General features: G+C 44.5%; 1 pseudogene; it reads right to left on the minus strand.

Moving 5' to 3' along the window:
• Nucleotides 1-799: 799 nt before the first annotated feature.
• LOC125417416 (large ribosomal subunit protein eL19 pseudogene) lies at nt 800-1,468 on the minus strand (annotated as a pseudogene).
• Nucleotides 1,469-26,282: the final 24,814 nt, after the last annotated feature.

The following is a 26,282-nucleotide window of genomic DNA, read 5'->3' on the forward strand; positions in this document are numbered from 1 at the left end:
GAGTCCAAGTTGTTCAGGTATGCCCACATACGTGAAGCTGCATGCTCAGGGTGCACTTGTCACTGGTGGAGATTAAAACTGTCATTACTTCCTTCAATTATGAACAAAATATGTGAATCTGAGTGTACAGGAATGCTAGCTGATTCTCTTTGGTAGGAGGTCTGAAATTTTACTTTTCTGTGTGAGTGATGGTATGTATGTATGTATACATATATGTGTGCTACACATATGCCTCGTGTCCTCAGAGATAGGAAGGGGTGTTAGATCCCCTGCAACTGGAGTTATGGATGGTTGAGTGCTGAGAATTGAACCTAGGTTCTCCGTAAAATCAGAAAGTGCTCTTAACTACTGAGCCATCTCTCCAGTCCCGTTTCTGGTTTATTGTCGTTGCTTGACAGAGGATCTTAGATATACAAAACTGACTTCAAAATACACGTGTAGCTATGGATAACCTTGAACTCTTGTGCCCCCTGCCTCCACCTCTTGAGTGCTGGGATTACAGGCGTGTGTCACACCTCCAGCTCTGGAGTGTTGGAGATCAAGCCCAGGGCTTTCTGCCTGCCAGGCAAACACTGGCTCTTTGCTGCGCCTTCATTTCTGTCTCTGTTTTAACTGTGGCATTGAGTGATACACTTTCACTGTCCCTGTTTTTGTAGATGCACTGGCTCTCTGGACAATGATAAAATTCTCAGCAACGTTTCTTTCCTTTTTCCAAGAGAAATCCTCCAACGCATCTTTCAAATATCAGTAACACTGTGTCAATTCCCGAATCTCTCTTCTTTTTTTTTTCCACCAGACAAAGGCTTGTTTTATTTTAATGACCGATCCACCTGAGGCCACAGGCAGCCCACTAAGTACAGACACAAGGGAAGCTCTATTTCTTGGTCTCTTCCTCCTTGGACAGAGTCTTGATGATCTCCTCCTTCTTGGCCTGCTGGCGCTCCTCCCAGTGCTTTTGTGCTTCCTTGGTCTTAGACCTGCGAGCCTCAGCCTGGTCAGCCAGGAGCTTCTTGCGGGCCTTGTCTGCCTTCAGCTTGTGGATGTGCTCCATGAGAATCTGCTTGTTTTTGAAAACATTTCCTTTGACCTTCAGGTACAGGCTGTGATACAGATGGCGGTCAATCTTCTTGGATTCACAGTATCTCCTGAGGAGCCGGCGCAGGTCTGCATCCTTCTCATCCAGGTCACCTTTTCGGGCATTCGGGCATTGGCAGTACCCTTCCGCTTTCCTATGCCCATATGCCTGCCCTTCCGTCGAGCCTAAGTGTTTTTTCCGGCATCAAGCCGGGAAAGGACAGTCACAGGCTTCCGGATGATCAGCCCATCTTTGATCAGCTTCCGTATCTGCTGACAGGAGTTGGCGTTGGCGATTTCATTGGTCTCGTTGGGGTCCAACCAGACCTTCTTTTTACCAAAGTGCAGGACGCTAGAGGCAAGCCTCTTCTGTAGCCTGAGCATACTCATGGCTGTGGACTTAGCAGCGAAAGGAAAGAGCTTCCCGAATCTCTCTTCTTAAGAATCTGAGATTCTAAATGGAAAGAAGTCAGGCTGTAAAGGAAGTCTGAAGAACACTGAAGGGCTATTAAAGTTCCCTCTGGGAAGATGACAATGATAAAGGGATGGATAAGATGACTCAGGTTTTGGAGTGGTTGCTCTAGTGACAGGAAGCCATATTCCAAGTGCCCCCCTATAATTTAATCCTTAAGACAGTTCAACTGAAAATATGACAAGAAAATAAAAGGTTTGGTAGAATCTGAGGAATCTTCTAGCAGTGGACAGAATACATTCCCATTTGAAATCTTACTTTATTTTTAAGAATAAAATTATACTCTATTTTATGTATAATAATATCATTTATATATTAAATAATACTATAATAGGATGATAATATATATCTTAAAAACAGAAGAGAAAAGGAAAAATTCAGGTGTAAAGCTCCTCCCTTAATAACAGATTTTTTTATTTTTAAAACAATCTTATTTTACACACCAATCCCAGTCCCCTCTCCCTCCTGTCCTCCCACTCCCCCCACTCTCTCCCCATCCCACCCTCATCCACTCCTCAGAGAGGATGAGGCTTCCAATGGGAAGTCAACAAAGTCTGTGACATCACTTGAGGCAGGACCAACCGTCCCACCATAGCGAGGCTGAGCAGAGTCCCTCCATAGGGAATGGGCTCCAGAGAGCCAGTTCATACACTAGGGATGAAAACTGGTTCCACTGCTAGTGGCCCCACAAACTGCCCCATGCCACACAACTGTCACCCCCATTCTGAAGGCCTTGGTTGGTCTTACGATAACAGATATTTTTTAATCACTGTTTCTAAGTGGGTCAGTGTGACAATTATATCCAGTGACGCGTCATGCCTAATTCCTGTTGCATTAACGGCCGAGGGATTTAAAAAGAACACCCAACTCTCACAGTCGCTGCTTCAAAGGATAGCATTTGTTGGCCTCTTCTGGGAATTTGAAAACGGTTCTGACTACTTCAGTACGCAGAAAGTTGAATTCACAACACCCAGCCGTGGGGAGGGGAAGGAGGAGGCAATGACAGAGTCAAAACTAGGAAAACACTCACCCAATGTCCTCTTCTATGGCCCATGTATACTTTTCCCTACACCCTGCCCTTCCTTGTCACCTACTATTACCCTCTCGCAGACTCCTTCCTAAATTTGACTCGATCCACATTTACAGTGCTTACACGCAGCGTGTGCTAGGATCTACATATGAGGGTGAGCAGGCCGTGTTTTTCCTTCTGAGTTTGGGTCATCTTGTTGAATATCATACTTTGCTCTTGGGTTAGCTGCCTTGGGTCCTAAGTTCTCTAAGAGCCAAGCAGCCTCTTTATGCCATCCACTGGTTTTCAGGGTTGGAAAGCAAAATATTTAGTACTTTTTCTGTCCCTGGGAAAAAACACCTGACAGAAGCAATCTAGGGAAAAGATTTATTTTAGTTCACAGTTTCAAAACCTGAAAGATGTAGATGTATTCATAGGAATAGCAGAGGCTCAGTAGGTATGGCAAAAGGAACCGAGGCTGCCAGCCCCTCTCCCAGGGAACCAGGACCAAGGGAAAGGTCGCACTGAAACTGGGGCCAAACTATAAGCCTCTAGGCTCACCAACCACGGCGGTAATCAACTTCCTTCAGCTAGACTTTCTTAATGGTTCCATAACCTCCCCAAACAGTACCATCTGAGGACCAAGTGAATCTGTGAAGAGTGTTTCACACCCAAAGCACGGCAGAGCTGTAACTTTCAGGTTATATTAGGAATCTTCAAGGCACATCCAGCTCCTTCACTGTGAAGATAGGGATCCTGAGATGGAGTGCTTAAGGTGCCTCCTTGGCTCTAACCATTATCAGGGGCGGAAGAGGCAGGGTGGGTGGCAGAAAAGAACTGGCCTCAGAGCCAGACTGACTCAGGCTCTGGTCCTTCTGGTAGTGAGATCTCAGACAGCTTTTGGTACCACTCTGGACATGTAGAAAATGAAAGATCCAGGCTTGAAAATCTCTAATGCTACTTGAAGTTCCAGCATCCTGGAAGCATTTTGTGAGGATTAATGTTATCTGACCTTTTCAAAAAGTAATTACATTCATTCACTCATTCATTGTGTGTGTGTGTGTGTGTGTGTGTGTGTGTGCACGCACGCGCGTGTGTGTGTGCGTGCATGTGTATGTGAGATGTAGAGGTCAGAGGACAATTGTGGGAATAGATTCTCTCTTCCTATTGTGTGGGCCCTGGGAATCAAACTAATTCAGATGCATCAGGCTTGGCAGCAAGTACCTTGACAGGCTGAGCCATCACCACAGCCCCCACCTCCTTTTGAGATTCACACTTTGCAAATATTTTCTATGTGCTGGGTCAGCTTCTCTCTGCCTTTCAGAGAACAAAGGTGCTTTCATTTTAATGAAGCCCATCTTGTTTCTTTTCTTCAGTTGTTTACAAGTTGTTTCATGGTGATCTATCTAAAAGTCCAGCATAACCTAGATTTTCTCCCACTGTATCTTCTAGAAGTTCAACAGCTTAATGTTTTGTGCTTAAACATTTGCTATGTTTCATTTTTGTTAACATTCACCACAATTTCTTATATTAATTGTTTTGCTGATTTTTTTTAGCATTTTATGAAAACAAGACTTTTCATCTCATTTTTAGTCTGGTATGTTTTTTCATTGCTTTCCCATAGCTGTTTCTTTGGTAGCAAGCTACTAGAGCATCCTCATTGTTGGTCACCGCTGGTGGTGACTTCTTTAGTCATTAGCATATTATGTAATTAGTAAGTGATTACAGTTTCCTCATTTACAAATGGGAATAGCTCACACCCTGAGACAAACGCATTCCCTCGGTGTATTTCTGACTCAAGGAAGCCAGAGCAGCTGAGAAGCTGTGAAGACTCATCCAGGGTCCCTGGGATGCAGCCCTCAAAGAAAGCGTGGTGTTCCCGGCGAGTTTGCGCCAGTCTTATGCTATTAATGAAGCTGCCCTCGGCCTTTTTCAGACTAACACATACGGTGACAGGTGGAGGGGCTACAAATAGCCTTGGACTGAGAGTGGAAAAAATGATAAGCCATGGCCAAGGCCTTCAAAGCGACTTCACGACAGGAATGCAAGAGGCAAACACGGGGCTGCAGAGCAACAGGCGTCCCGTGGAGCAGAGTGTCCTCTGGGCTGTACCCACCCTCAGGCCTTCCCTGCCCTGGGATAGACAATCCCAAGATGTGAACCATGGGGTGCCGAGTTCAGCGTGTCTCATGAGTGTACTTCTTCAAAGCAACACGTTCCACCAAAAGTGGCCACTCCGTACGCGTGGAGGGGATGCACGCCTGCATGTGTCTTCCGTGCATACTTCTCCCCAGATGCCATTCACCTATGCTTTTCTTTCTTTCCTCTTTTTCTTTTCTGAAACACTCTTTGACTATTAAAGCTCACATATTAGGCTGGACGAACAGACTAGTAAGACCTGGGGATCCATCTCTCCTTTTCTCCTCAGCTCTGGGATTACACACACATATCACCATGTTCAGGCAGTTCTTTGTTTTTGTTTAGCCTATTTATTTATTCATGGTGTGTGTGTGTGTGTGTGTGTGTGTGTGTGTGTATGTGTTTACGCATGCCCATGTAGAGGTTAGACAACAGCTTGCAAAAACTGATTCTCTCCTTCCATCATATGGGTTCCGGGGATCAAACTCAGATGGTCAGGCTTAGTGGCAAGTGCATTTCCCATTGAGTTATTTCTCCAGTCCCACCAATTTTTTCAAATGTGGGTTTTGGTGGTGGAACTCAGGTCCTCATGCTTGCAAGACTGCATCTCCTCCCCAGCCCTGAATGAGACTCTTTGAACAGGACATTTCCTGGGATAGCTGGGATTTGGGGCTGCAGATCCTGGTGGAGAGCAGCTTGGCCCACCTGTCAGCCAGCTCATGTTACCTGAAGGCTTAGTGAGGGGAGCAGAGAGGGGACTTAGGAGCCCTGGGTTTAAATCCCAGCTCCACTTGTGGACTCATTGAACACTTCTGGCATTTGGATTTCCTCATTTTTAAAATTGGGATATGATCTGGCTTTACAGGCAAGGTGACTATGAGTAATGAACCAATGAAAACGAAACATTTGGTACTCTCTCCTCAGTAGGAAGAAGAACTGGATACAAACCCCACTCCTCCTGCCTCAACACACTCTAGTTTCTTCATAACTGAGAGTGTCTTTATGTGGTTAGACCACAGGATATCAGAGTCTGATTCTGCGCTGAAAGCCATTACCTCAGTTGTTGTCTATGGCAGGATTGTCAAGCTTGAACATGAGATAGTACAGGAGAAGAAGAAGCAAGCTTGTTAAAACGTAGGTGGAGATCTTCCTGTGTATGTCTGCATGTGTGGAAGGGACCACATGTGTGAGTGGGTACACATAGATGGCAGTGTGCCCACACGTAGAGATCAGAGATCAACCTCTTGTTCCCCAGGAACTGTCCACAGTGTTGAAATTTATTTTTGTTAGTGTTTGTGTATGCGATGTGGGCATTTGAAGGTCAGAGGGATCTGGTAAGGTTGCTTCTCTCCTCCTACCTTTATGTGGGTTCCTGGGGTTGAACTCAGGTCACCAGGCTTGAATTGTAGGCCTCACTGAATCGTCTTGCTGACCATGCCCACACCTGGCTTTTATATATGTGGAAGCTGGAGGGTCAAACTTGGGTTCTTATGTTTGTATGGCAAACACCTTACCAACTGAAACATCACACGGCCCAAAATTGAGCACTTCCGTCAAGTTCCCAATATGCCGTCCTGGAATCTGCCTTGAGAGCCAGTAGATTTTGAGAGAAAATTAATCAAAGGAGAGATGGCTTAGGGTGCTTACTCCTGTTCCAGGCATCCCTTGTGTGTGTGTAACTGGTGCAAGACCGCAGTTCCCTCCCTCTGTCCGAGTGACATAGGACACTCTGCTATAACCAACAACCTGAAGTCTGCCTCCCACACCCAGGGCCTTACTCTACAGCCAGGCTTCTCTGGAACTTGCTTTATGTCCCAGGCTACACCTTCCTGCCTTGTCCTCCTGAGTGCACCCTCCTCCATCTCACCTTTTAAATCCTTAACCATTAAAAAAAAAACAAACAAACAACAACAAAACCACCCTTAAGGTAAATGAGAAAATGCTATTTTCCAAAGGATCCTTAAACATGACTAAGACCCTTCAAGCTACTTCTACGCCCAAAGAAACCAATTTCCTTGGAAATCGTTCTTTCAGTCACCAGCGTCTCAGCTGTCTGCTAACCCACCAGGCCAACCATAGATGAAAACAGGACAGAGTATGATCTACTCTCTCTCTCTCTCTCTGTCTCTGTCTCTCTCTTTCTTTCTCTCTCTCTTCCCCCCTCCCCCAAATACCAAATAGGCCCATCTTCCTTCACGTCCTCAGCTAGCAATGCCTGAGCAAGCAGTCCCCAGGATTTCTAGCAGAGATGTCTGCATTTAAAACAGAATACCCTCAGGAAGGAAGGCACAAGATTATACTTGAAGGTGGAGGGCTTCACCCTCTCACCCACTGAATATAGAACCCTCTCTACCCAGCTGCTCTCTTGCCCTGCCCCAATCCTGTCCTTAAGAGGTTAGAGCCTCGATGCTTAACCTGGAAACCCACCAAGGAAGGAAGACGCGCAGCATGACTGACGTAAACAGTCAAGATTGGAGACGCTTACCAGCAAACTGAAGACATCCACGTCTTTTTTTAGGATGGGTTTTCCTACCCTGGCACACCTCTCTGGCTTGTTTTCCCTTCAGTCAGAGCTGATAATAGCACTTGGTTTAATATAGCCCTGTGGTTGTGAGTGTCGACAGCGCAGGGAAATATAAAGCCAACATCCATTTATATTGCTTCTCCCCAGTAATTGGCCTTTTGCTTATGGAAACAGGCAACCTAGACAAGTTTTACCAAAAAGTTATAAGGGACAGGAAATGCATGCGCTATTAGCCAAGGGAACATTTATTAGGTGGAATGAGGAAGAATCTGATATTAGCCAAGGGTCACCAGGACACGCTCACTGAGAGCTGGTGAGCCTGCTAGTGTGGGACATTCTGGTTGTAGTTACAACTAGTAGAATGATGGGGTGTCAGCAGACTAGAGAGGAAAGGATGTTCACTTCCAGCAACCACGGAGAAACCACTAAAAAAGTAACAAGTGATAGAACCCCCTTTCCCCACAGTTCCGAGGTTTGCATCCCGCAGACAGTAACTAGAGTAGGAAACCCCTTCCTTGGGATGCTTCACAGCCACGAGCCAGGAGAAAGTTGTCATCATCCCCATATAAATCTGCAAAGTTCCTGAAGCCGGTGGTGTGTCCTGGGGCTGTGCAGCCTATAAAGAGACCTTCAGTGGGAGGATCTGAGGCGGATCTGTCACAGAGCTGCTGTCTCCTTTCTGAAAGCTGCTACAGGTCATTGTCAAGAATTAACACATGCTGGGGCTGGAGAGATGGTTTAGCTGCTAAGAGCACTTGTTACTCCTCCAGGAGTCCTGGGTTTAATTCCCAGTAACCACGTAGTGGCTTACAGTCATCTGTAGCTCACCCTAGTCTAGCCTTTGTGGGCAGCAAGCATCTATGTAGTACACATACATACGTGCAGGCAAAGTGAACGGACTCTCTCTCTCTCTCTCTCTCTCTCTCTCTCTCTCTCACACACACACACACACACACACACACACACACACTTAACATATGCTGCAAGATCACCTTGGCAGGACTGTGTAAGAACTCAAAGAGCAAAGAACTGATATTTACTGCCATTTCTCTGTACTGTCAACTAAAATTCTCTGAAGAACTGACGTCTGTGTTGAAGATCCTGCAGGCACTGACCAGAACTTGTGAGGCTGCAAATACACTTCTGCAGAGTGTATTTGTTATGTTAGTGTGCCCAATGTCCTGAAAAATGTGACTTAAGGAAAGGAGGGTTAATTTTAGCTCAGTTTGAAGATGCTGCCCATCATGGTAGGGAAGACATAACAGCAGGAGCATGGAGTGGCCCCATAGTCAGGAAGCAGAGAGATAAAAGCTGGTGCTTGGCTTGTTTTCTCTTCTCTTCCCTTTTTTATTCAGTCCAGGACCCCAGCTCATGGGTTGGTGCTGCCCACGTTCGAGATAGGTATTCCCTCCTCAGTTAAACTTCTCTGGAAATGCTTTCACATAAATATGAACAGAGGTGTATCTCCCAGGTGACTCCAAACCCAGTCAGGTTGATGATGAAAATTAACCATCACACAAAAAAAAAAAACCAAAATTATCTTGGCTGTCTTTAGTTCCCTTAGAAGTCACTTACTCCTAATCTCCATCACTATGGACTGTGAGGAAACACCTTTGGAATGTACTTCTTAGCAGATCATCAATTCCCATCAATCTTTGGAGATTTTTTCTTTCTTTTCTTTTTTTTTTTTGCTTGCTTTTGTTTTGTTTTGTTTGTTTGTTTGTTTTTTGTTTTGAGACAGGGTCTCACTATGTGTCTCTATCTGACCTGGAACTCACTGTGTAGATCAGGCTGGCCTCGAACTCACAGAGATCTAACTGCTGCTTCCCTAGTACTGAGATTAAAGGCATGCACCACTACCTCCATCTACCTTCAATCTATCTAACATCCACCAATCTTAAAGCTAAGAAATCAACCAGATAGCTTCTGAAATCTTTGGGAGCGATTGGGTAGAAGCAGTGTCACATATTGAAGCTTACAGCTGATATCTGAAGAGGGTCACAGGCTTGTGGGACTAAGCACTTAATCAGTGGGTCTGTGTAAGCTTGGGTTGGTATCCGAATGGCATGGAATTGCAGGGCACTGTATTCTTTGCCGTTCTTACTGCTGTGACAAAGCCCTTGACAAAAGCAACTTTGGAAAGAAGGGCTTATTCTGACTGATAGTCTGTCAGGGCAAGGGAGTCATGGTGCGGGAACCGGGTCACATTGCTCCTGCATCCAGGAAGCAGGCGGAGATGGATGCTGGTGTACCACTTGCTTTCTTCTTTTTGTCTTTAGTCCAGACGCTGGCCCGTAGGAAGGTGCCAGTCACAGCTATGATGGGTCTTCCCATCTGGCTAGCCTCATTTAGATAATCCTTCATGACCTTGTCTAGAGGCTTGTTTCCTAAGTATGTCTAGATTCTGTTGAGTTCATCGTCAATATTAACTATCGCAGGCACCCAACTGCTATGTACAAGGCTTTGGGGAATTGTTTGAGTGTAGTGTGTCAAACCCCTTATGTGGAATAGAAGAAATGTTCTATGTAATAGTAAGAGGTGTTTGTCTATAGATTCTCAAGTTGAGGCAGGTGCCAAGGTCAAAGCCCCAGTCTCCTAACATGAGGAGAATAATATTGTTCATATTTAAAAGCTAAAATGAGAATTCTCACAAACTCTGCTCTTTCCAAAAATGACCACGCTTGGTTTAGAACAAAGTGATATCAACTATTTTCAAAATAATTGAAACAAGGGCATAGACCCTAAAAAATGTGTAGCTTTGGTAGGTCACACTTAATGGACTATAAGGATTAAATAAATGGACTATAAGGATTAAATAAATATTTAATTTCTTAATTCCTTGTCACCAATGGTAATTGATATCTGGAGATGGGCATTCGTTGGGCGATTGTGGTGGTTTGAATAAGAAAAGTCCCGCATAGACGCTTGTATTTGGGAACACTTGGTTCCTAGCCAGTTGTGCTGTTAGTGAGGGTTGTAGATCTTTAGTGGGTAGAGAGAGCCTTGCTGGAGGAAGTACACCACTGGAAATCGGGGTTTTGAGGTTTTATTGCTGCCCCTACTTCCTGTTCTCTCTTTTCACTTCCTGTGTTGGTGTGAACTCTTTACTATTCAAACATTCTAGAAACCTGACACTGGTTTCCTCACAAAAACAGAAGAGTGGTTGTTTCTGCTGCATCTTGAAATATCTCTTGCAGACTCGTGTTTGAGCCCTTGGTCCCCAGCTGGTGATGCTGTTTGGGGAGGTTGTGAAAGCTTTGGGAGATGTCGCCTAGCTAGCTGATGTGTGTTGCTAGGCCAAGCCTCTGGTTCTGGCCTAACTCTAAGCCACCTGATCTGCCAAGGTGCGATGTGCCTCACACTCCAGCTGCCACGCACGCCTCTGGGCCTTACCTACGATGGTGGCCAGAAATCACGGGCCGAACAAAATCGTTCCTCCCTTAAGTCATTTTTTGTCAGTCATTTGTCCTAGTGATAAGTCGTACATGAGGAAAGGCAAGTATGTTATAGTGCTTAAACCAAGATTCAGAAGGACTAGGGCTGTAGCTCAGTGGTTTATCCAGCATACAGGAGGCCCTGAGTTCCATCTTCAGCAGTGTATAAAACGGTGTGGTGGCACAGGCTTGCAGTCCCAACACTTGAGAGGTGGAGACAAGAAGATCAGAAATGCAAGGTCATCCTTGGCTACATAGTCAAGGCTACATAAGATTTACTCAAAAAAAAACATAGATAGATAGATAGATAGATAGATAGATAGATAGATAGATAGATAGATAGATAGATGGATAAATAGAAAGATAGATAGACAGACAGACAGACAGATAGTTCAGATCCTGGGGTCCATATAGAGGAAGGAAAGGACTCCCTCAAGTTGTCTTTTGACATCTACACTCTCACTCTCACCATGGATCCTGTTCTCTCTCTCTCTCTCTCTCTCTCTCTCTCTCTCTCTCTCTCTTCTCTCTTTCTCTCTCTGACACACGTACAATTCATCCATTGATCGGTTAAATGAAATAAGAAGAAAAGGCTGCCTGCTATGTCCCCATTTCCACTTTTGGGTTTGACTTTGGATTTATGTAACTAGATAGTCAGATGAAATATTGGTCTCAGAAGTAAGAAACTTCTTCCTGGCAGTTTGGTCCTTCTCTGTGGGGATTTTTCCTTCTCTGCTTTAAGAGTTCAAAGGTCATGGCTCAAACAAATGTCTGCGTTTTGTGCTTCGCCTTCTCTTTAAGTCTTTATCCCAGCCTCACAGGTAAGGGAGGGTGTGGAACACAGTGATGGCCTGACATGCGGTGGGGGAGCAGCCTCTACTTCTCTTGAGCTTTGCTCCTAGCTCCATGCTTTCTACAATTTTTTGTTTATCCATCCCTTTATTTTTGTGTATGTGTGTGTAGAGTTTGTGTGAATGCATACATATGTGCTTGAGCACACAGATATGTGTGCATGTGCATACGGAGGCCAAGGGTGACGTCTGCTATCTTTCTTGATTGCTCTCTATGTTACTTTCTGAGATAGGCTCTCTCCCTGAACCTGGTGTTCCCCAGTTAGCTAGGCTGGCTGGCCAACAGACTGCAGGGATCCACTTGTCTCCACTCTCCCCCGCCCTCCGCTAGGGTTACAGGCGTGTACCACGTCTGACTTTTATGTGGGTTGGAGAGATTGAACTCAGAACTTTGGGCTTGTAAGGCAGGCGCTTTACTGATTGAGCCATGTCCTGGGCCCCTCCATTGCCTCTCACCTGTCTAGCCATCCCTGTCCTGGTGACGTGGTTGATGACATCCAAGTTTACCCTCTAAGCCTTCGGCAGCCCCGAGGCTCAGTCTGCCCTAAGGTTCTCAGCCGGATGTTGTCAGCCTGTAATTCTGTCCGCATCATCCTCCTTCACTCTCAGTCCTTTAGCCGCTTCCTGCTAACTGTGAGAGAGTTCACAGGGGCAGCACTGGGCCCAGTGGCCAAGAACTTGTGACACTTCCGAGTCTAATTTTCCCTGAGAGCTTCTCGGCTCAGCTGAAAATGTCAGGGACCCTGTGAGCAAATGAGCAGAGCAGCCTTTGGGATTTGGAGACAACATCTCCAGCTGCCCCTTCCTCCAGCCCCCTAGAGCTGCCTCTCCCTCCGCCTCATCCTGCTGGAAAATCTCTGATCCCGGTTGTTAGGAAAGAGCGCAATGAAATTTAAATTTAGCTTGTGAGGCTGTGGATCACCCTATCTCTGTTTCTGAGAGACAACTGTTTACTATTCTAACACTCCAGAAACCTGGCAACGGCTCCTGGCTGGCCAGGGTGAGCTCCCCAAGTTCAGGAGCAGCTGTGCTTGCCAGTGACCCCTGCCCCACGGGCCCTCCCACCGCACCAGCGGCATGTCTGAGTTAGGAGGGGTCCAGACCTAGAATTTTCTGGGACCGCAGAAGGCAGACAGACCCTATTTTTGATGATCCTGCGGATTATTGAGAAAGGAAATTCCAGACAGTCCATGAGGCTCTGAAGAAGCTCTCTGTCGCCCCTCCTTCTCTCCTCGTCTCTCTGATTCTATTTCTGTATTTCCTTCTGAGGAGATGTTTATAGGGCTGAAACTGAAAAGCCATAAAATGGAAGTGGTCATCCTAAAGAGATATTCCTGGGTGGGAAAGCGGGGCTACTAAGTTTGTCTCCACCACGCAGCCGGTGAGAACTCCAGAGCACAAGGACTCCTAATGCTTGGAAATTGAGTATTTAAATACCATTGTCACTTGTTGCAGGGAAGCTTGGATGTGGGCTACAGCCGCGTGGGGACTGATGCCAAGTTTATCACTGGGCACCAAAAAACTGCCTTGTTTGCACTTTCTGTTGGCTACATCAGCCCCAAGCAAAACCCTCTGCTTCCATCCTCCCCTTGGGTCACACGCACGGCACGTGATGCTAGGTGCTAGAGCAGGGTCATTAGACAGTAGGGGCAAACAGTAATGTTATCTCTGCAAGTGGCATTCTGGACACTCCAGGCCTCGTGATCCCCGAGGCTAAAATGAGACTGCAGCAGTGGGAGGGAATGGAAAGTGGTGACGTGAGCCACCTGAGTGACATTGTAACCTCAGATGCTGCTGGTGGCCGATGATGTCATGAGCTGAGGGTGCTGGTGTGATTTTCTCATCATGGAGAAAGAGAAGCAAATCTTGAACCAGCATTTGGTGTTGGAAATACGCATAGGAAAAAATGCTTGTGCGTTTAAAGGGTGCATTTGACAAAATTTGTCCAGTTCAGTGCAGCTGCCTGTGTGCTCATCTTGAACAGCTGCACCCAGCCGGCCAGCCAATGCGTGCCCATTGTCATACTACAACGAAGGCGCTAAAATAGGGTCAGACAAGTAATGCATAGCCGGCCAGCCAATACATGCCCATTGTCATACTACAACGAAGGCGCTAAAATAGGGTCAGACAAGTACATAATGCAAAAACAGACCTGGAAGCTTTCCAGGGATAGTTCATAAGCTAGCGAGAGGACAAGGTGAAGAGTAATTTCATGCAGAGATATACATGAATATTTATAGGGTTGTCTTGCAGAACAGGAGATACATCAAGGAATACCTATATGAATTATTCTTACGAAAGATACATAATAATAATAATAATAATAATAATAATAATATAATAGCATTCTACTAGCACTGTTTCCCTCCAGAATTCTGCAAACCAAGGCAGGATTCTAGCATCTTTTATTTATTTATTTATTTGGTTTTTTGAGATAGGGTTTCTCTGTGTAGCAGTCATGGCTGTTTTGGAACTCACTCTCTAGACCAGACTGGCTGCAAACTCAAGAGATCTGTTTACCTCTGCCTTATGAGCGCTGGGATTAAAGGTGTGCACCATCACTGCCTGGCAACAGCATCTTTTTAATAGGCAGTCATTAGTTACTAATATAACAAAACTAGAGGCTGGAGAGATGGCTCAGTGGTTAAGAACACTAACAGTTCTTCCAGAGAACCCAGGTTAGATTCCCATCACCCACATGGTGACCCACAACCATCTGTAAACCTATTTCTAGGAGATCCTATGCCCTCTTTTGGTCTATGTAGGCACCAGGCACCTATATGGTACACAGATGTAAATGCAGGCAAAATATCTGAACACATAAAATAAAGTAATAAAAAATATATAACAAAACCCAGTAAAACATGCCTCTAAAAATTAATAAATTCTGTAAGCTTGTTTATATATTTTATATAACTAAGGGAATGACTTAAAATATATAGCTTGTTTGTTTCTGTGTGTGTGTGTGTGTGTGTGTGTGTGTGTGTGTGTGTGCAGGTATACCATGGTGTATTGGTCAAAGGATAAATTGTGGTAGTCCAGTCTCTCCTTCCACCATGCGGGTCCAGTCACAGGATTGAACTCAGACGGTCAAACTTGGCAACAAACATCTTAAGTCACTGAGCCATCTCCCTTGCCCGTGACTAATATATTTAAATTTTTAAAAACCTACATTCATTAATTTGTTTGTTTGTTCTGTGTGGGTATGAGTATCACGGTACCTTTGGGGGTCAGAAGACAACTTGTGAGAGACGCACGATGAGGGCCCCTGAAATCAAACACAGGCCATCAAGTTGGTGTAAAATAAAGCTGGTTGTGTAGAAGGCTGCCCTCCTGCCCAGAGGACTGCAGAAACAGACATGGGCTTTTGATTTTCTATGTCACAGCTGTTCCAGTGAGTCTTTCTCTTGCTTGCTTCTACAGTGCACAGCAGCTAGTGCACATTTCGCTGTGACGTACACCCTTTCAAAATCTGGGCCCGTTTTCCCATCAGCAGTGTCTGTAACCCTTTCTCATCTCAGCACTCTGCTGCATTCAAACCATCACACCACTTACATTTGTGTTCATGCTAGTTCTACCAACTTTAACTTTTTAAATTGTAGTAAAATGTACATAATAAAAACTATTTTTGGGTCAGGGTTTCTCTGTGTAACCTTGGCTGTCCTGGAACTAGCTCTGTAGACCAGGCTGGCCTTGAGCTCAGAGATCTGACTGCCTCTGCCTCCCAAATGCTGGGATTAAAGGCTCATAAGGTTTTTATAAACCTTAATCATTGCCGGGCAGTGGTGGCACACTCCTTTAATCCCAGCACTCGGGAGGTAGAGGCAGGTGGATCTCTGTGAGTTCGAGGCCAGCCTGGTCTATAAGAGCTAGTTCCAGAACAGGCACCAAAGCTATAGAGAAACCTTGTTTCGAAACCCCCCCCCCAAAAAAAACCTTAACCATTACAAGTATAGCTTATAGCTTAGTGTTTTTAAGTATACCCGTGTTGTATGTCCATGATTACTACCTATCTCATAACTTGTGTGATGTGGGATTTCTATCTGTATGCAGCTCTGTATGCTGTGATTACCATTAATGAATAAAGAAACTGCTTTGGACCTATAGCAGGGCAGAACTTAGCTAGGCGGGGAAAACTAAACTGGATGCTGAGAGAAAGGAGGCAGAGTCAAAGAGAAGCCATGTAGCCCCACTGGAGACAGACATGCTGAAAATTTGCCGGTAAGCCACTGCCACATGACGATACACAAATGAATAGAAATGGGTTAAATTAATATGTAAGAGTTAGCCACTAAGAAGCTAGAGGTAATGAGCCAAGCAATGATCTAAATAATATAGTTTCTGTGTGATTAATTTGGGACAGAGCAGCCGGCAATGAAACAAGCGCCTCCTCACTACACTTGTACATCATAAAATCAAAGTTTAACATTCACTGATTGATAACAGGGTTGGTTCTCAGCATCCACACGGTGGCTCACAACCACCTGCCACCCCAGCTCTAGAAGAGTCAAAGCTCTCTTCTGGCCTCTGCAGACTCCTGTTCACATGTGGCTCATATAAAATCATACAGGCACAAACATACAGCACAAACATTTACACATAAAATAACAAATAAATTAGTCTTTAAATAAGAACTCATTTCTTCTTCCTCCTTAGACCCTGACAGCCTCCAGTCTTTACCCACTTTCTCTCAAAGAACTTGATTCCTGCAGGTGCCCTTGTGATTGGGATCACAGGATATTTCCCCTGTGACTGGCTTATTTCACTTAGCACAGTGTGGTAGTTTGAATCTCACAGTATCATGAAATGTCTCCCATAGGCGCCAGTATTTGGGTGCTTGGACCCCCCAAATAACGCAGTTTTAGAAGGCTTTATGACGTGGAGTCTCTCTAGAAGTAATGGATTACTAAGGGTGGTCCTTGAAATTGTTTTTGGCTCAGCCTCACTTCCTGTCCACTTGCTACTTCCTGTTCTGACAAGAAGTGAGGAGGTAAAGAGTCCCAGATGCACGCTACTGCCACTCTGGCACCACTGTCACCATGCCTCCCCCCATATGACGGACTGTATCCTTTTGGATAAAATGAACCCAAACCCTCCCACCCTTCAGTTAGTTCTTGTCAGGTACGGATCACAGTATCATGGCAGTTCTTCAGCTAATCTCTCTCCTTTGTCTTCTCATAGGCAGTTAACATGCAGCAACAGGTATTTTCCACACTCTGTTGGAAAATCTTGCAAAGTTTACAAGAATATCAGGCACCAGTCTAATGTGGCACAGGACTTACGACCACTGACAGCCCTTGCTACCATTCTCCCAGCTTCTAATGTGCCCCCACATTGACCTTTCAGCTCTTCTTCACTGTTCTGCCATCTCTACCCATCCTCTCCAGCTTCCTCCTCCCTGACCCCACATCCACCGCACATGTGCTGGGTTTTCCATAGCAGCTGCTCACTAGGAGGTGCTCATTTTGATGGCAGTTATCTACGGAAGCTGTCTACTTTCCTGCTCACTGTGAGACATTCTTTTTGATGATAATTATCTATGGAAGCCATCTACTTTTCTTGTGCTTTGATAGAGTATCCTGACCCCCCCAAAAAAAGCAACTTAAGAAAACCGGATTTACTTTAACTGACTCTGACACTTTCAGGGTCCAGTCCATCATGGAAAGAAGTCAAAGCATCAGGAGCTTGAAGCAGCTGGTCACATCATACCACTATCAGAAGAGAAAGCAGTGAATGCAAGCCATTTCTTTTCTCCATCTGTACCATCTAGGTTCTCAGCCAGGGAATGGTGCCACCCAGAGTGGGCAGATTTCTTCACCTCAATTAAAACAACCAAGACAGTCCCCACAGGCACACCCAGAGGCCCATCATCCTGGTGATTTAGAGCGATTCGGTTAAGTTGACAACATTAACCATCCTACATAACATCTCAAGCCAACTCCAAACCTAACACGGTAACTATTTATTATTTCTCATGCTTCTGGGAGCTGAATAGACAACCCTGCTCTATAAGGTGTTAGCCAGGACCTGCTTATCTGTCTGGGTTATGTTGGTCACCGACCTGCTGAGGGTCTTGGCTCTGACCCTCAGCTGCAGAACCTTGCCTGCCCTTGTCTTCTGTAGCTTCTCCATGTGGTCTCTCATTGCAGGAAGGGATCCTGCACTTCCTTACAGCTGCCAGCCGGGATCCAAAAAAGCAAAGCAAAAATGGCAAGGAAGACTATCGTGGCTGTTTTAACTGTACTGGTCAAAGCAAGTTCCAGGGCCAGTGCTTGCTCAAGAGGAAAATGGAGTAAGAAGGGGGAGTTGCAGAGATGGTTCAGTGGTTAAGATCGCTTTTTGTTCTTGCAGAAGATCACAATTTGGATTCCAGCACCAAGAGAGTAATTCACAAGCATCCTTAACTCCAGTTTCAGGATATCTAATATCCTGTTCTAATCTCTGCAAGCACACATGTGCTGCACATGCATACAGAAATAACACACACACACACACACACACACAATTCTTTTAAAACAGACTCCATTGCACCTAATGGAAGAAGTGCACCAGGACAAGAGAAACTATCACATGTCATATTTATAAACAAAATACCCTACCAGGTCCTGTTTCCTCTCTTTCCTCATCTCCCCATCCTGATCCTTTCATCATAGGCCCAGGATATGAAACATATCTGAGTCTCTCTCAGTGTGTCTTTGGGTTTACCTTTGACTCCCGTTCTGTGTTGGTGGGTTTCCACATTATTCCTGGGACCTAAACATGACCTCTTGTCCCATTCAAATAAAGTGATTATTATCATAGTTGATGCTTAGCAAACTCATTCTCTGTATCAGACAAATCTTGGGAGCTCTGTAGTATTTCTGTTTTGCCACCAAGGTAGTTGAGATCCAGATGTGCCATTGTGGGACAGGGGCAGCAGTAGATGGCAGCTTTCGACCTGAGCTGGTTGTCCGTGCTAAAGCCACCTGTGTAGCTCTGCTCTGTTCTCCTGAGCAACTTTATTCTTCCTGGCTGACCGTGTAACTCTCGTCGTTCACCTTTGCCTGAGGCTACTTTTCCTTCCTGGGCCTTCTGCCTGGCATCTGGGTCTTGCTACATAAGGCTGGCTCTGTCTTTTTTCTCTTTAAATAATTCTTTAAAGCATTCTACTAGGATATACCAGGGCATATACTAACAGAAGTCTTTGACTTTATCATGTGCGAACAATCATGCCATGTGCATCTTTCTGTATCTGACCCCTGTTGCTCGCCGAGATGCTGTGAAAGCACTGGTTACAGTGCAGAGCGGTGGAGTATTGTTTCACTGCTGAGCAGGATTCCATTCTTCTGCTGGGCGTCTGGCTTGGCTCTGGGTCAAGATGTTATGATTCTGTTATGGATCTTCTTAGGCATGCCTTTTGGTAATCTACATCCACATTTCTGTTCTCAACAGTACAGAGAGTTTAAGTCATTGTAAAACAATAACTTAACAAAGTTTTTGTGCCAGTTTGCATTTGCATCAGCAGTATATTGGATTTTTTATTTTGGTTTTTGGCTTTTTTCGTTTGTTTGTTTTTTTGTTTTGAGAATGGCCTCACTATGTCATCCTGGCTGACCTGGAAAACTCTATGTAGACCAGACTGGCCTGAGACTCGCAGAGGTCTGCCTGCCTCTACCTCCTAAGTACTGTGATAAGAAGTGTGAGCCGCCATGCCCAACTCCTATATGCTAGTCTGTCTGTCTGTCTGTCTCTCCCTCTCTCCATTCTCTCTCTCTCTCTCTCTTTCCCTCTCTCCTTTCTTCTCTCTCTTCCCCCCATGGGGATGAAACCTGGGGTTTCATGCACACTAGAGAAGCAGAGCTTCACTCCTAGATCCTGACAATCTCTCTTGTGTCAGCCGTGCCCGTCATGTGTAATGAAATCGCACTGTAGCTTTGATTGATGGGCTACACCTAATGTGGAGAACATCATTGTTGCTGTTTTAATGACTGTTGAGGTATCTTGTTCATTTTCCTATTGGGATGTGTGTGTGTGTGTGTGTGTGTGTGTGTGTGTGAGAGAGAGAGAGAGAGAGAGAGAGAGAGAGAGAGAGAGAGAGAGAGAGACTCAGGAAATGCATATATCTAGAAATGTGCTCAAGATGGACTATAGAAGGCTGTCTTGTGGTTAAAGAAAAGCCAGTATTCCTCAAGAACCTGTTTTCTGGCTGACAAAAGGAGTCATCTCCCTTGCCTCCGGCAGAAGAAATATCTGGCTCGTATACCTGTGGTGCCTATCAGCATATCAAAGTCCATGCTAGCCTTCAGGCTCCTACAGTCTCTACTCACAAGTATGTATTATACATTTCAAATCCATGCTGGCATCCTGGCATCTCTCACACACTCATAAACTTCCCTCCCACTAGCTACTCACCTTCCTGATAACATACATGACTTCTCCACTTTCCTAGCCCAGTCTGGTTTTTTTATTCTCTCTGCTCTGGACTCTTCCAGAAGCCTTGGGTTATTTCCCTCTACCCACAAGTCACCGCCCCCCCCCAATAATGGAGTGGCAATTTCAGTAGTTTCTTTACTATATCCCCTTGCATACATACATATATGTATACACACAAAATGCACATATACACATATGAATATATGTATATAATTTGGAACAATTTCTTAAATATTCTCATTATGAGTCATTTGTTAGATTTTTCCATATCCTGTAGCTCACTCTCATCTACTTTTGTTCTTGTTGTTTTTGTTTGTTTTTTTGAGACAGGATCTCATGCATCACAAGCTTGCCTTAAGCTCACTATGTAGCCTAAAAGATGTTTTTAACTTTGACTCCTCCTGCCTTTACCTCCCAAGTGCTGGATTTTAGGCAGGCACTACCATGTTGGTTTATGCTGGTGTATGCAGGAATTGAACCCATAATCTCAGGCATGCTAGGCAAGCACTACATCAACGGGGTCAATCCTCAGCACCCCCTCTGCATAGCTTTTTTGGTGTTTTTGACGATCTCATCTACTAAATACCAACCCTCTTAGACTGTGAGCTGTTGATGTCTACCTCCCAACAGAGTTATACCATGTCCCCTGGGCCCTCTCTAAGGCGGGAGCCTTAGATGTGCCTGTCTTCAGGACAACATCTCCTCAAATGCACCAAATGCCCTTGGCAGTACCTGTTCCTGTCCTTGCAGGGCCAGCCTTTCCCAGGGGGCAGATCTAGTTTCAGATTCTGGCACCTGGCAGTCTTCTCAGGCTTCTCTAAGTTGCCTCTTTGTGCCCAATGGTATCCTGACTTAACTTTGGGAGACCCAATCAATTGACTTCTAAATGAACTTTGGGAATTTTGGGCTAGGCATTGGATCCTCCTGTGAATTGAAACTTATAATAAAATAGTCCCACACCACTTGTGTGTTCTAGCTCTTTCTGTCTTACCTAGCATCAAGAACTTCTAGCCAAAGAGGGCTGAAGCATTAAAGCAGAATTGTGAGTCACCCCTGCAATCTGAGGAGGGGGTGGAGGATTGTACTACTGAAAACTGAAACACTTTTGTCAAATTGATAAGGCGTTCAAAGAATAATTATCGAGTGCCTGATATATGTCAGTCAGTGTTCCAGATGCTGCAGAAGTAGCGCAAGGAGAAGGCAGACATCCATCTTTGCGTGCGTGGCACTGACAGTCAGATTGAGAGGCAGATGGTAAACAAGCCAGATAAATGCATTCGGCAAGCTGAGCAATGTGTGCTAAGGGAAAGAAGACACGCTACAGTAGCGCTGATGGCTTTGAGCTTTCTGTGAAATCTTCAGAAAAGCCGGTGGGGGTACCCCAAGACCTAAAGAGAGGCTGACCCAGCTTCTCTTCTGTTGCTATGCTAAATAATCTGGTCAAAAGCAACTTGGGGTTTGTCTGGTTTCCCCTTCCAGGTCACAGGCCATCACTGAGGGATATCAAGATGTGAACTCAAGGTAGGAGCCTTCAGGCAAGCCTGCTGAAGGACGTGTCTTCACAGCAGACCTCCAGCAGGATCTATGGAGAATTCCGCCTTGTGGTTAGCAGGCAGACTCAACTAACTTCCTTGTACTGGTCAGGACCACTTGTCTAGGGAATAATGCTACCCATAGGTCACTAGGCCCTCCTTTATCAATTAGCAAACAAGAGAATCCCTCTAGAAACATTACCCACAGGCGATTTTCCTCCTGAGGCTCCCTTCTCAGATAATTCTAGGTTGTGTGAAGTTGGCAGCTGAAGCTAACCAGGACCAGGCAATGCCTACTATAGAGCTAAGAGGACAATAACTCCAAAGGTCTTGATGTAGAAGTATGTCTCGTGTTAATAATGGCTCATATTGCGGGAGAAAGGCAGCAGAAATGAGAAAGAGGTCAAAGATGCACCAAGGGTCATGGACCTACATACGGCATGATGCAAGGCTGCACTAATTCAACCTAGTGATACCCAAAGGCCAAGTTCACCGATGTATACACAAGGAGGATGGACATAACTTAGGAGCTGCTGAAAACAGCATACCACAAAATATCAATCTGGATATTCTTGTCACAACGTTTATATGTAAACCATGTCTCAATAAAGGCTCACTTTTTGGTGGTAGTGGTGGTACATGCCTGTAATCCTAGCACTTGGGTGACTGAGGCAGGAGGATCATGAGTTCAGAGACAGCCTAGGTTTACATAGTGAGTTTAAGGTCAGATTCAGATGCACAAAAAGATACCATCACTAAACGGTACCAAGAAGTAAAATCATCATCGAGCCAAACAAAGGCGCAAAGGACAGGAGTCAGCCGAAGGAAAAGCACAGCCCGGCCGTGGGAGGAGTGGGCTGCAGTCACACTCCTAGGCAAGAGCTCCAAGATGCTGGGTCCATAGACAAAAGATGATTCAAGGAAAGGGGATAAGGTACAGGAAGAGTTAAATTACAAGTAAACAAATGCCCAGACCTGGCTTGTGGTGCCAGTACTTAAGAGGTAGAGCAAGGAAGGTCAGGAGTTCAAGACCAGTGTCAGCTGCATAGTGAGTTTGAAGACAGCCTGGGCAAAATTAAGCTCTGTCTCAAAAAGAAAAAGAAAAGAAAAAAATAACTGGTTTCTGGGGTGGGCGATGGTGGCATATGTCTTTAATCCCAGCACTTGGGAGGCAGAGGCAGGCGGATTTCTGTGAGTTCGAGGCCAGTTTGGTCTACAAGAGCTAGTTCCAGAACAGGCACCAAAGTTACAGAGAAACCCTGTCTCGAAAAACAAAAACAAAAAAACAAACAAAAAACAAAAAAGAAAAAGAAAAGAAAAGAAAAAAAGTCATTAGGGACTCGGTGACAAATGTTAGTAGTATTCCCACAAAGCCAACTCTTCTGGCCAAGGTTTGGATATACAGGCCCCCTGCTAATGCTGGTCAAACTTCCAGTTAGCCTCAAAGGAAAAGAAAAGATTATGACATCATGATGGAAAACCAAGCAGGAGAAGGTGATTTTGATTGATGGGCCCTGCTGGCATTAGCCTCAGCTCTTCCATCTAGATCTGCAGGTCTGTTGATTGATTGGGAGCCTTCTCCTACAAGTACAGGCGCGGAGAGCGACCTCTGTGGTTCCCGGAGGTTTGTTTTAGACTCCGCAACAGTTTTTGTTTCATGTTCTCTTTTCTGGCACCCTTTTAATACTCATAAAAATCTTTACATAGCTGTAAAATCTTTAAATTCTTGTTTTAAAATGGATTTATTGATTTATTTTTGTTTTTTGAGACAGAGTCCCATTGTATAGCTTAGGCTGGCCTTGAACTCAGGGATCTGTCTGCCTCTGCCTCCCAAGTGCTGGGATTAAAACTTTGTACCACCTCATCCAGCTTAAGTGGCAATTTACAAAAAAAAAAAAAGTTTTATGAGCCAGCATTGCTCTTGCAGAGGATTCTAGTTCAATCCCAGCACCAGCATGCAGCAGCTTGTAATTGACTGTAACTTCAGTTTCCTGAATGCAGGTCTGCTGTCTCCAGCCTTGGGTACCAGCATTCACACCATGTAAGCATGCACAGACCTACCACATGCATACACATAATTAAAAATAGAGGAAGTTAGAAAGATGGCTAGCAGTTAAGAGCACTGGTTGCTCTTCCAGAGGACGCAGGTTCAATTCCCAGCCCCTACATAGTAGTTCACAACTATAACTCCAAACCAGGGGATCTGATGCCTGATGCCCTCCTCTGGCCTGAGGCCACCAGTTACCTTATATGATATACATACATACACACACCTATATGTACAAAATAAATAAACAAAGCCAAGCTTAAAATTTTTCCCTGTACAATATTGTGGTTTTGCTGTTGTTGTTGTTTTTAGAAAGCTCCTCTGAGACGCTGAATTCAAAATTTCCGAATATTTCACACACACACACACACACCCCTAAACCCATAGCTTTGTACATTCTAGCCAGCCACTCTACTACTGTGGTTTTCCCACCCCCAGTGTCTTAAACAGGACTGCATTCACTCCCTGGCTCCTTTCCTCTAGAAAGCTGACCCCTAGCACTAAAGGCCTTCTTTAGAGGGTACAACTGATCTTTATCTAAAGAAATGCCATTAAAAGAATGTGACCCAAAACATGAACTATGGAAATCCTGGTATATTGTCTCCACGAAGTTATTTATCTGTAGTTATTTATGGGACAAAAACTATGTACATTAAGCTTTAAAACCTTAAAAAAAAAAAAAAAAGCCGGGCGGTAGCACACGCCTTTAATCCCAGCACTCAGGAGGCAGAAGCTAGCAGATCTCTGTGAGTTCAAGGCCAGAGTGGTCTACAGAGCAAGTTCCAGATCAGGTTCCAAAGCTGCACAGAGAAACCCTGTCTCAAAAAATCAAAATAAAATAAATAAATAAATAAAACCTCAGAGATTGATTTAAGACAAAAATATGACACTATGCAAAAAGTTAATTGACATGCAAGGATAAAGTAGAAAAATACCTTTGGGTGCTTTGGTTTCAAACACCTTTAATCTCAGCACTTGGGGAGGCAGAAGCAGGTAAGTCTTTGTGAGTTCAAAGTCGGCCTGGTCTACACAGGAAGTTCCAGGACAGTCAGGGTTACATTGTAAGACTCAGTCTCAGAAAAAAAAGAAAAGAAAAAGAAAGAAAAAAGAAAGAAAAGATTTTGTACTTCTATTAATTGTATATTTAATAATATACAACTATATTTTTAAATTTTTATTTTATTTTACGTGTATGAGCATATATGTCCATGTATCACTTATACACCTGGTGCCCAAAAGGCCAGAAGAGGGTGTCAGATGCCCTGGAGCTGGAGTTACAGAGGGTTGCGAGCTGCCACGTGGGTGCTGGGAAACAAAGTCTGGTTCTGTGAAAAGGCAGCCAGTGCTCTTAACCACTGAGCCCTCTCTCTTTTAGCCCCTATAATTTAAAACATTGACATCCTACACAATAGGATGCTAATGGTCTGTCCCCGGCTCTGGAATGTTGGCTTGTTAAAGCCTTCCAAAAATAGAATTAGTGCGTTAGTTGGAATGCACATATGTTAAGCTCCAGACACATGTTTCCAATTGCTTCCTAAAGGGTGGTGATGCCTTACCGCATTATGGTTATGTGTTAAGTATGTCTTTGTCAAGAACAAGTAATATTACTTTGAATAATATTATTAAATAGTAAATGATTATAAATTAATAAATACTACTCTCTATATTTTATTACTTTGACTTTTTCTTTTTTCCCTTTTTTCTTCTTCTGGTTTTACAAGACAGGGTTTCTCTGTGTATCCCTGGCTGTCCTGGAACTCACTCTGTAGACCAGGCTGGTCTCAAACTCAGAGATCTGCCTGCTTCTGTCTCCCAAGTGCTGGGATTAAATGTGTGTGCCACCACCACCCAGCACTTAAAATTTTTCTAGTTTAGTATACGCGATATGTTCAAAAGATGGATGTCTTTCACACCTGTTAGTATGCGTGTAGGCCAGAGGAGGACATCGGTGTCCTGTTCTGTCACTCTGCCTTAGTCCCTTGAAACAGGTTCTCTCAACTGAATCTGGAGCTAGGCTGGCAGCCAGCAAGCCCCAGCAATCCTCCTGTCTCCGCTAACTCTGTTCTGTGCTTACAGGCACGCAAGGCCACACCAGCTTTTCTTTCTTTCTTTTTTCACGTAGGTCCTGGGGAATTAGACTCAAATCCTCATGATGTCTGCATAGCAGAAACTCTTAGCCCCCAAGCCATATCCTTGGCCCCTGCAATTAACTCTTTTGTTTGTTTGTTTGTTTGAGATAGGGTTTATCTGTACAACAGTCCTGGCTGTCCTGGAACACACTCTACAGATCACACTGGCCTTGAACTCAGAGATTCATCTGCCTCTGCCTCCTGAGTGCTGGGATTAAAGGCCTGGGGCACCATCACCCAGTCTGTATTTAACTTTTTTAAAGATATTGAACATATTTATAATAAAGCATTTATTCTAAAATCTGTGTCAGTTCTGGTCTTATTCAATTAATCGACAATCAATATTTATAGTTGCAAATATTCAGCAAAAGTTAACACAAGGCAGAGACAAGAAAAGAAAGGGACTTGGACTACCCACACCTATAATTTAATGAGTTTATTAAGCAGATGACTGAATGGTTCTCACTAACTAAGAACAGTTAAACGTTTTTAAGTTCTGTAGTTCCCTAAATGGCATTTGAGCACTGTTTTAATAAATTTTACAACACGTGCAGGGTTAATGAATCAATATTTAGACAACAGTATATACATTTCTAATTTGAAAGCGATTGCTTTCATTAAGGCATGGGGGGGTCTATGGACCACAGACAACGGCCGTG

Source organism: Myodes glareolus, chromosome 14, assembly GCF_982192425.1.
Source record: "Myodes glareolus chromosome 14, mMyoGla1.1, whole genome shotgun sequence".
NCBI lineage: Eukaryota > Metazoa > Chordata > Mammalia > Rodentia > Cricetidae > Myodes > Myodes glareolus.